The following is a 12,293-nucleotide window of genomic DNA, read 5'->3' as shown; positions in this document are numbered from 1 at the left end:
CAACCAGAGAGCAGCCCAAGATGTAGCACACGCCCGTCCCCGCCCTCGTGACCTGCCCGCCAGAGGGGGAGGGAACGCTCAGCGTGGGGCGCTCTGGAGGCGGCTAACAGGAAGTCCCAAGAAGATAGGGGGTGCGCGGTGTCCTCAGCGCAGCCCCTGAAGCAGAAGCAGGGTAAGTAAAAAGTGTCCAAGCACTTAATTAAAAAGATCGTTGCGCCGCGCCACGGCAGCGTTGTTGCTCCCGGCGAAGCCTCGGGAGGTCTGGTGATTCAACAGAGCCCTGATACCTTTATCCTGCCTAAAGCCTCTTCAGGCCTTTTTGTGAATTTCAATTGGACTGGACCTCTGCTAAGAGGGGGAAGATTTGGCCCCTGTAACAAAAACAGCTGAAGTATTTTCCACTCGCACCACCTCCTAAGCCCCCCACCCCCGCAGCCGGTCCGACTCATTTGCCAGGGCCGGTTTGAATTCCCAGTCACATGATGGGTCCCCTTACTGTCAGGTATGAACTGCTTTAAGTACGGGGACAATGGGCCTTGGTTGTGGTGATGTGTATTGTCCTTTCTTGACAGCATGGCCTTCAGGCTTTGTCCAGCCCCTTGGTGCAAATCAAAGCTTGGCTACCCTGTCACTGGCAGATGTAGCACCCACCTGGGCCTGCTTCCTTTTTGTCTTTCTAGTCAGGCTAGCGCCAAACCCAGAGGGAGGGGTGAGCTACACCGGAACTGGTTTAGAGTGACCACAGAGGAAATTAGGATTTTACGGTAGGAGAGGCTGTAACGATCCCAGGAGCTTCTCAGAATCCCGATGATGCACTATGAACAGTGAGTGGGAGTGCGGCCCCCTTCCTCGAGCCATTGGATTGCCCCTGTGACCCCATCCCCCTGGGCCAAAATAATTTTTATGGGTAGGGAGGAATGAGGCCCGCTACCCAGAACTCTGTAAGGCCCAGGGACCCCTTCCTCAAGTGCCAATCTGTATTTTAAGGGGAAGGTTTTGTAGGGCCCCCCTCACTAAGCCATCCAGTAGCCGCAGAGACTTCCATTACTGGAGGCTGAAGTAATTATTTTGGGAGGGGATGTGAGGCCCATTCTCCCGGAGCCTCCGGAAGGCCCTAGGGTCCCCATCTCCTGGGGCCGATCTGTATTTTATGGGGAGGGGGCTTTAAATCCCCTCCACTAGTCATTCAGTGACCTCCAGAGACATCTTCCCCGGGGCCCAACGATAAACAGTGTCTGGGGGACCCAATTCCATTGGGTGATGTCTTGTGACCTACCCGGGAGAGTGCTGGCAGGGAATATAAAGCTAATTCCCTGCACACACTTTCCTCGGCAAGGAACACAGCTTTGCCTCTTGCGAGCAGGAGCAGAGAAGAAACATATCATTATTATTAATATTATTAATATTCACTGCTCTAAGCAAGCAGTACTCCAAAAAGGCCAGTGAGGGCTTTTTAGTCCTATGTTTGATCCAGTTGGTGCCCCGAGAAATGGCAGGGACATCAGCATGCATTTTCCTAATATTGTGGAAGGCTTCAGGGAGCGCACCAGCTCCCGAGCAACATTTAAAAAAATATCAGTAAGTCTCCTGGGTCATTGGATCCATGACCTCAAGAGAACTTACCATCATGTTTAAAACACTCTGAGCTGCAGTGCACTGACCCCTGTGTTTGGTTCTATGGCTGAATTTTGTGGTCTTAAATATGTGAAAAAAGATTCAAAGACATGGTTATATTTGTTTTAAAAACAGTTGAAAAAATGTGTGACAATAAGTACTATTAAACATTGAAATGGTTGTCTTTATAAAATATACATTTGATTATAATTATTAGTGACATTTTGACAAATCCAATAGGTCCGCTTTATATGTGTTGATGTGCTCGCCTCCTGAAAAAGCCAATAGGCCTGTCTTTTACATAGATATTGTGAGGATCTGGGTGAACTAGATGATATGACTGTGGGGCCTTATCGTGAAGTACCCTCACAGACACTGTCCTTGGTCAAGTCAGTATCCTTTACTTAACCTTAGCCTCAGCCCTGGATATCTGTGGCTGCAAGTAGTAAGGCCATCAGTTAAGCATTTCGCAGCACCAAACTACAAAATAAGAAAATCACACACCAATAAAGAGACAGAACAATATTTATTAAAAAAAATATTAGAGTGTATTTTTATGAATTTTTTGAGACCTTGATCATTAAAAGCCACAGGACGAGTCTGAGATACAGATTTTTGAACTACTTAGCACTTTTAAATGCAACTACAAACAAGCATTGCCATGCATATAGTTTGTAAAAGTTAGTTCAACTCCGGCCTGAGCCGGGCCACCAGGTCCAGCAGGACAGAAGTCTAGGGGTACAGAAATGATACTTTGGACAGTTACGTGAGCACCATAATGTTTTGAGAGCAAGATCCAAACTTTACAGATGACCGGCATAGATGTCAATGGAGTGACCCTTATGCTGAGGGATACAGGGTCAAAGATGCTCAAGAATTTTCTTAATGCTGTGCGGTTGACTTGAGTGAAGTCTGGTCGAGTCCTCAGTCCACAGGTGAGTGGGGATACTATGTCCACAGATCTCGAGGTCCTACAAGGTCCTCTGTGCAGGTTTAAGGTCTCAATGGAGACCTTAAACTTTTGCAACACTGTGGTCACAGTGCAAAACTTTGGTGGAGGCTGGTGTCCCTCTTAGACAATGAATCCAGTCACAACCAACAATCATGGGGCCAGCAGACACGGGTGCACCTTTTGGCTATCTCCGAACTGTCCTTTGGGGTGCGCGACGTCTGGTAGCGGTAAAACGTCTGGGTTGACTACCAGAGATGTGACTTGGGCTTTTACAGCATTAATGTCCCAATGCCATTCTGAGAGGTCAGTCCACTGACCCTTGCAGCCTTTACTTCAGACTGGGGCTGGGAATCAGCTTTTCCCCAATCCAGGTACACAGGGCAAGGTCCAAATTCCTCAAGCCAAAAAGTACAGCAGGTGCAAATGCTCAGGCATCGCAGCCTCTCTTGGTGCGCTTTGAAGGGGTGTAAAGTGGTCTTCTTCTCGTCCTCCTTCCAAGTCCAGTGAGTACTGAGGGGCAGGGTTCTGGGGTGCCCTACTTATCCCAGGACAGTACCCCGAGGGGACTATGCAATCACGGGCCAATGGGCTACTGGGTTCCATCCTCTCTAGTGACGAAGTTCCTGTGACGGGTGGAATCTAGCTATCCCAGAGTGCCCCATTATTGCCTCTTCCAGATGGCACAACTCTTGCTTGGTCATCAGGAGGAAGGTAGCCCACCCTAGAGGTGTAGCTACCTGAGAGCAACACGTCCATGGTAAAACCCCTCTCTGGCCCTGTCTCCATGCTGTCTACAGGAACAAAAGACATCCTGCTCAGGAGTGTTGGGCAGGGCTGCCTATCAAAGGTGGCTTCCCATTTGAGGCACGCCTCTGGGCTAACCTCCCTGAGTGGCCATCCTGGCAGAAGAGGTGACACCCCGCTGCTACTGCACTGCCTTAGCCCCTGAGCTCGGGAGTCATTCACATGACTCCCCAAGTTGTCAGAAAGCTGCCTGTGTGCGTATGCCTTTGTGAGGCTGCTGAACAAGAAGAGCACAGAGTGGAAGCTTTCTAAAAGCTGCCAACTTTAAAAGTGACATAAATGTCAACTACATCATTGAGTGACACTTAATGTTCTCTTTAATTCAATACCTTCGATACCTTACATGACATAGTTTGGTAGTCCCAGTCAAAAGTTTGCCAGGTTGGGATGCACCCAGTAATTCTGTTTTAGCCAATGGGGCTCCCAACTGTACTCACAGCAAAACGACATTTTGGAAGTGATGCTGTTAGGACATGTCGGAAAACAAAAGTACTGCTCCCTGCCAAGGAATCCATAGGCCTTCCTTAGGGGAGGCTTACACATAAAGTTATGGGGTAGGATGTACTTTGCCATTCGTTTGAATGGCAAAGATGTACTGGCAGTAAAACCACTGACCTTCCAATCTGCGGTAGCAAGCTGGGAGACATTTTATCTATGTCACATACTGGGTGACACAAACAGCGCTGCAGTCCTGGGTGAACACTCTGCCCTAATGCCCTCTGTACCATGGGTGCCAGATATTAGGGACTTATAAGTAAGTCAGACCTTGCCAATTGGGTGTATCCAATTTAACATACCTTTTGCAACGGGCCAGAACACTGGCACTGAGGTCTGGACAGCAGGTGAGTTTGCTGTCTACTTATTGGAATGCCCATGTGGCCTCCAATACCTAGACAGCACCAAACTCCCACTAAAGATGAGAATGTTGCAGCATCTTCGTGCCATAACTAACCATGATTATAATTATCAGGTAGCCCGACATTAAGCGGACAAGCACAAAATCAACAAACAGCAGTCTCAGATTCTATGGAATCGATCTAGTTCCTATACATATAAGAGGAAGAGACAGAGAAAAAAATGTTAGGATCCTCAAATCTAAATATATTATCGAGCTAGATTGTAAAATGCCTAAAGGTCTGAATGGAGACGAGGAGTTAGCCACACATATAGGTCATTAAAATTCTCCCGTACTGCAATTCCACAATCTGGAAATGTAAACCGTTGTAACTTTTTATTTTATTTTGATTCTTTTTAATTTGTCCGTATGACTTCACATTTTTAAGGTGGATATGAAGTTAGGAGCAGTACTGTGTAAATAGATTCCAATCGGATATTTTCAAAGTAGATAGTCGCATTAGCAAATATTTTACTTGGATGCCACACAACAAATGTTGGTGTCATATTACCAGTACCAACACTCCCAACATACTTCCACACTTTGTTATCACTGATAGGTGCATTCAATTTTCATAGTCCCATTTCATTCCTGCACCATAAAAAGGCTCTCCCCTACATCGATTCAAATAACAATAGATTAGGAGTACTATGTATATAATGGTATCTAGTATGTAAGGAATGAGCATGAGGCCCTTTCCACATGCCAAAAGCTGGTCCCCGTTCGAAATATCTGCAATATATGAAATCTTTTAGTGTACCTCTGATAACAAGAAGAACTCGACGTATGGTCATCAAGTAATTTGATCGCAATAGCACACTAATGCGTGGGAATGCGTTGTCTCCTTGCTGTGTGCATTGTCCCCTAAACAGCATTCCCCCAAAATTGCATATAGTAAATGTTTTAAATTATAAGTAATAATCTATGAAGTAATAGAAAGTGTGATGTATAATTATATGCCTTTGCGGAATCATATCTGATGTAAGGTCAGAACGTCGCAGTTATAAATAACCTGTGTAGATTTGAGGGACTTTATATGCTGGAAATTCGGCAACAGATGATGATTGCATCGAATACCATTTGATTTGATGAAACAATGTATAAAGAATAATAGATTGCAATGTTGACTTGTTTGTAGCCGTATTGACAGACTAAATATGAAACCAGCTGTATGCTGCGAGGACAGTGTTACCATTCTGCTTGTCTCCTAATTAGGAAGTCAAATTGAAAAATGTTATTGATATAAGTTTGTTCCCGCATAAATGACATACATATGAATTTAAAATTTGTAAATATGTGAAATGAACATTGCATCATAATCACAGTTGCAAGTGTAAGAAGGAACACGTTATTTTATAATTATATTTATTTTTATTTTACTTTATTGAAATCGAGAGACATGTGTAAGCAAAGAATGGTGAAACTCTTCTATGTCTACGTACCATTCAATGTTTTTCTAGAGGAAATCAATGTAAGAAAAACACATGATAAAGGCTAACGCTGAAATGCGTTGTCTTTCCCTTGGTGCACAATAAATCATTGTGCCGTCTTTTGGTGTGCCGCCTCTTGTGTTAGCACCGATTGGGGCGTTTTCTCAGGAAATCCCAAAAAATTAAAGCAACTGCTGCTGCCGCCAGCTGGCACCAACGCCGAAGGCAGGGAACCACGGAATGCAGCGTCAGGTGGAAAATATATATAGATACAGATATAGATAGATCTATAGATATAGATATATACATATGTACATACATATCTCAGATAAGATCACCGCTTGCACCATATATATATATATATATATATTTTTTTTTTTAAATATATATATATATATATATATATATATATATATATATATATATATATATATATATATATATATATATATATATATATATATATATATATATATATATATATATATATATATATATATATTTACATATATTCACTGAAAAAACCATAGGTGTCAGGCCTTATATTGTTAGGAGTTAGCATTTAAAAAACCTTGCAAATTCACTGAAAAAAACATAGGTTTCAGGCCTTATATAGTTAGGAATTAGCTTTTAAAAAACCTTTGAATTTCATTTAAAAAACTATAAGTTTTAGGGGTGTTATAGTTAGCTGGACATTTCACTCATACAAAACCATTGAAATTGCTCCTATATAGTTAGTTGTACTAACTAAGGGGCTCATTATGATCGCGGACGGACTTGAGTCCGTCCGCGACCATAGAGGAGGAGGGAACCACAGCATGGCCTGCAGAGTTCCCTCCTGTCAAATTAGGATGTGACCGCCACCCTGGCGGTCACATCCTCTATTTTTACCATTGCTGCCGGTGCGGCTTCAAGCTGCACCCGCCGCAATAGTAAAAATGCATACATTGCATTTGTATGCAGAAAGCGGCAGGCACCGTGCGGTGCCTGCCGATTTCTGCATACAAATGCCGGTGGGTACCATAGGTACCCCCCATGTGCACCCCCCAACCCCCTTCACTGCGGGGGCCCGCAACGGGCCCCACAGTGAAGTTACACATGCTTTCCACGGCGGAAAAGCCGCCGTGGAAAGGCATCTCTTTTACACCATCCTAATGTGGCTGTCGTGTCTGATAGACACCGCCAGCCATGTTACAGCTTTTCCACCGCGGTTGTAAGTCAACCGCAGCGGAAAAGCGGCGGACTGAAACCAGGACCCACCAGCCATCCTAATTTGGCAGTGGGTCTTTGGTGGGTCCGCAGAGGATTTTCCGCATCCTCCTTGCCGGCGACGGCTTCCGCCGGCCCGCAGGATGCGGAAAATCCTCCATCATAATCAGCCCCTATATTTTACGCACCCGTAATCCACTGCTGATGATGTCACATATTACATCATTCATGACAAGGTCAGTGACATCACTGATGACATCTCAAATGACATCAATGACATCAAAGGTTTTTTAAAAGCTAATTCCTAACTATATAAGGCCTGAAACCTATGGTTTTTTCAGTGAATTTGCAAGGTTTTTTAAATGCTCATTCCTAACTATATAAGGCCTTAAACCTATGGTTTTTTCAGTGAATTTGCAAGGATTTTTAAATGCTAATTCCTAACTGTATAAGGCCCGAAACCTATGGTTTTTTCAATGAATTTGCAAGGTTTTTTAAATGCTAATTCCTAACTATATAAGGCCTGAAACCTATGGTTTTTTAATTGAATTTGCAAGGTTTTTTAAATGCTAATTCCTAACTATGGGGCCGATTATGATTGCGGTTTTTCCGCATCCTCGGGGCTGGCGGAAGCCACCGCCGGCCCCGAGGATGCGGAAAAACCGCAGCGGACTGACCAAGGACCCACCGCCACATTAGGATGGCTGGTGGGTCCTGGTTTCCGTCCGCAGCTTTTCCGCCGCGGTCGGCTTACAACCGCGGCGGAAAAGCTCTGATATGGTGACAGTGTCTCTCAGACACCGTCCGCCATATCAGGATGGGATTTTAAAAGTGCTTTTCCGCGGCGGGTTTTCCGCCGTGGAAAAGCATACGGATCTTCACCTAGGGGGCCCGTTGCGGGCCCCCTAGGTGAAGGGGGGGTGGGGGGTGCACATGGGGGGTACCTATGGTACCCCCCTGCATTTGCATGCAGAAAGCGGCAGGCACCGCGCGGTGCCTGCCTCTTTCTGCATGCAAATGCAATGCGTGCATTTTTAACATTGCCGCGGGTGCAGCTTGAAGCTGCACCCGCTGCAATGTTAAAAATAGAGGATGTGACCGCCAGGGTGGCGATCACATCCTAATCGCACAGGAGGGTCCCCTGCTCCTCAATGATCGCGGACGGACGCAAGTCCGTCCGCGACCATAATCGGCCCCTATATAAGGCCTGAAACCTATGGTTTTTTCATTGAATTTCGAGGTTTTTTTGAATGACAATTTTTAAATGTTTTAATTTGTTTTTTTTATACTGATTTACTACATTTTTGCAGGCAGGTGTTCAGAGGGTACACCCCCTTTTTACAACACTCTGCAGAGAAACCCCTGGCGCGTTTGCAGAGGAGGAACTAATTCCCCTTGCATACTGGGGGTCCCTGGGGGGCAACTAGCCCACCAGGACCCTCCAGTATAAGCCAGGGGGCTGCATTGAAGAGGTGTAATGAGGCCACACCCTTTTTTACACCTCTCTGCAACGCAGCCCCGGGCGTATTTGCAGAGGGGGAACTAATTACCCTTGCATACTGGGGGTCCCTGGGGGGCCAACTAGCCCACCTGGAACCTGCAGTATGCGCCAGGTGGCTGCATTGCAGAGAGGTGTAATGAGGCCACACCCTTTTTTACACCTCTCTGCAGCGCAACCCCTGACGTGTTTGCTGAGTAGGAACTAATTCCCCTTGCATACTAGGGGTCCCTGGGGGCCAACTAGCCCACCAGGAGCCTCCAGTTTGTGCCAAGGGGCTGCGTTGCTTTGCCCCAGGGTCGGCAGTCCCCGGAGAGGTGTGGGGGGGATTGTGGACCCACCACACTTCTTTATCACTATGCCCCCGGGATTTGGTCCCCCCGTGGGGTAATTTTTTTAAAAACAGACCAGGTTTAAAAAAAAAAAAATTGGTCCTTTTTTGTCCTTGTGGGACCACCTGGGCAGGCCTAGGGTGTCCGGGTGTATCTACCCTGCCCCCTTTTTTTGTTCTTCACGTTTGTTTTTTTGCTTTCTTTTGCCTTTGTCTATCGAGCACAAGATGGATGCCAACACTTCCTGGTTAGAAGTGTTGACAGCCAATGAGCATGCAGCTTTCTCGGGAAGGCATGCTGATTGGCTGCCACTGCCTGTCAACACTAGCACAAGATGGATGCCAACACATCCTGGTTAGAAGTGTTGACAGCCAATGAGCATTCATCTTTCTTGGGAAGGCATGCTGATTGGCTGCCACTGTCTGTCAACACTCCAAACCAGGAAGTGTTGCAGGCATCTAGTGCCTCGGTAGAACGAAGGCACAAGAAAGCAGTGAAACAATGGTGCAAAACACGCAACGGGAGCAGGGTAGAAGCAACCTGACCCCCTAGGCCTGCTCAGGGGGTCCCACAAGGACCCCCCAGGCCCCAAAATTATTATTATTATTTTTTTAATCGCGGGGTACGCGCACCGTACACGTTTGGTAAGCTTACTGTAAGCGTACTGTAAGTTTACTGTACTCTGTACGGTACGCGTACAGTGCACGTACCCCGCGATTTAAAAAATAAATAACATTTTGGGCATGGGGGGGGGTCCTTGTGGGACCCCCTGAGCAGGCCTAGGGGGTCAGGGTGCTTCTACCCTGCCCCCTTTTTGAGTTCTACACGTTTGTTTTTCTGCTTTCCTGTGCCTCAGTCTACTGAGGCACAAGATGGCTGTCAACACTTTCTGGTTTGGATTGTTGACAGACAGTTGACAGCCAATTAGCATTCAGTTCGTGCTCGGAAAGGTACAGAGTACAGTAATCTTACAGTAAGCTGCTATAGATATATATGTTTTTTCTCTTTTGATTTTCTCAAGAACTACTGGAAGGGATTACACCATTTAAACAAAAGGCCCTACTGCGTACCAGTCCCTACCATTTTGTCAGGTTTGGTGTAATTCCGTTTAGCGGTTCGGGCTGTAGCCATGTCTAATCGTCCTATAGAAATTAACATGGGAAAAACACGTTTTGGGACCCCCCTTTTTTCTCGGCCCCCGCTTGACGAATACCCCGACATATATATATATATTTTCCACCTGACGCTGCATTCCGCAGATCCCTGCCTTCGGCATTGGTGCCAGCTGGCCGCAGCAGCAGGTGCTTGAATTTTTTAGGATTTCCTGAGAAAACGCCCCAATCGGCGATAACACAATGATTTAAAGACAGAGACCAAGTGCCAGGCTATGTCTATAGCCAAACTGATATATATATATATATATATATATATATATATATATATATATATATATATATATATATATATATATATATATATATATATATATATATATATATATATTCCAACTTTTCGTCCACAGGTCAAAGAACGATGTCCAAGCCTCAGTTGTATGCAATACTGGATTTATTTCACATCCCACTCGACGCGTTTCGGAAACCCCAACACAATTGAAAACCCTACCCTAAATCTGATCAATGAGAATGTGAGACTAGACCTCAGTAGCAAGAGTGGATTCAAACCCAAATCCATCTTTCTACCAATGATCAATAATGAAGCTATTGATGTCTTTGAGAAGGGTGTCATTACAGAATTTAAGAAACTTGCTGGCAATAACATGCGGGGGAGGAGTAATCTTAATGCTAATCACAAACTAGCCATTGAGAGTTTGAGTAATGATCATAACATTGTCATTAAGAAATCTGATAAAGGGGGCAACATTGTCATTATGTCTAGAGAAATGTACATTCAAGAAGGTATGACACAATTGTGTGATAACACCAAATATGAGAAAAGCAGTAAGATAGTGTATGAGAGTAAGAACCAAGTATACCGTGAGAAGTTGAGTGAATGGCGCAATCAGGGATTAATAGAGAAGGAGGAGTTCAACTTCCTCAACTGTAAATTCCCCAAAGTACCAGCGCTGTACTTACTCCCGAAACTGCACAAAAATCCTACCAATCCTCCTGGCAGGCCGATCGTGTCTTCGAGGGGCAGCAACCTTGAAAACACATCAAGATATGTGGATCATTTTCTACAACCGATAGTGCAAGGTCTGCCTTCCTATTTAAGGGATTCAGGTGATTTCCTAAAGAAAATATCTGATGTTGAGGTGACCTCAAGCTGTTTACTTATGACCTTAGACGTAAACAGCTTATACACCAATATTCCCCATGAACTAGGTATCAAGGCATGCAGACACTTTTTAAATACAAGGTCGTTATCGTACTTGTTCCATACTGAGATGCTCCTAGAAATGATCCACATATGCCTGACTCAAAACTATTTTCTGTTCAACGGTACCATCTACCACCAACTGCTTGGCACATCTATGGGCACTTGTTTTGCCCCTAGTTTTGCTGGGATCTATTTGGGATGGTGGGAAGAACTCATTGTGAGGAAATTGAATCCATTCAGTACCGGAGTACGCACTTGGCTCCGGTACATAGATGACATTTTTGTGATCTGGGATGGTACTAAAGAGCAGGCAGAGGAATTCGTAGCTACCTTGAATGTTAATGAACTAAATTTTACTTTCACTAGCCACATCAGTGAAAGAACTGTTGACTTTCTAGATCTGAAAGTCAGCATTGACGAGAATAAACTCATGACAACCCTGTACAGGAAGGAAACTGCAGGTAACAGTCTCCTGCACGCACAGAGTTGCCATCCCCGCAATCTGGTAAATTCAATACCTTTTGGCGAACTCTTGAGAGCCAAGAGAAATTGCACCAGACAATCAGATTATGAGAAAGAACGAGACATAATGTGTGCCAGATTTAAGGCAAGAGGGTACAGCAACAAATGCATTAAAGAGGCAATACGGAAGGTGGATGAGAGAGAGGACATTGAACCCCCTGAAACCAATACTAATGGAGAAAATGACGGAGTGAGATTCATCACTGACTATCACTCCCTAACCCAAAGAGTGAGAGGGGCACTTAACAAGTATTGGAGCACCCTTAAGACCGATAAGGATATCTCTAGTACTATTAGAGACCACCCCCAAATCACGTATAGAAAGCCTATGTGCCTCAAAGATAAAGTCTGTCAAACACTGATTATGAACAAAAAGAGATCGAACCCAGTTGTGGGATTCTATGTATGTGGTAAGTGCAAGGCGTGCAAATTCAGCCACAATACTAAGGAAGTTAGACTGTCCGGAGGGTGTGAGCCTTTCAAAATTACCAAACATTTGAATTGTCATACAGATCATGTGGTGTACGCACTTAAATGCCCATGTAACAAATACTACGTGGGCAGCACCATAAAACCAGTCAAGGATAGAATCTTGCAACATCTGAGAGCTATCAAAAATCAGGATAAGCAGTACCCTATGGCTAGGCACTTTATGTCCCACCACAGCAGCAACAACAGCCTCCTCTCATATGTGGCACTA

General features: G+C 44.9%; 1 pseudogene; it reads right to left on the bottom strand.

The window, feature by feature from the left end:
- Positions 1-4,245, bottom strand: part of LOC147731748 (protein FAM3B pseudogene) — a 40,477-nt pseudogene extending 36,232 nt beyond the window's left edge.
- Between the last annotated feature and the right edge of the window lie 8,048 nt (positions 4,246-12,293).

Source organism: Lissotriton vulgaris, chromosome 2_1, assembly GCF_964263255.1.
Source record: "Lissotriton vulgaris chromosome 2_1, aLisVul1.2, whole genome shotgun sequence".
NCBI lineage: Eukaryota > Metazoa > Chordata > Amphibia > Caudata > Salamandridae > Lissotriton > Lissotriton vulgaris.
This window is presented reverse-complemented; position numbering and strand designations above follow the sequence as displayed.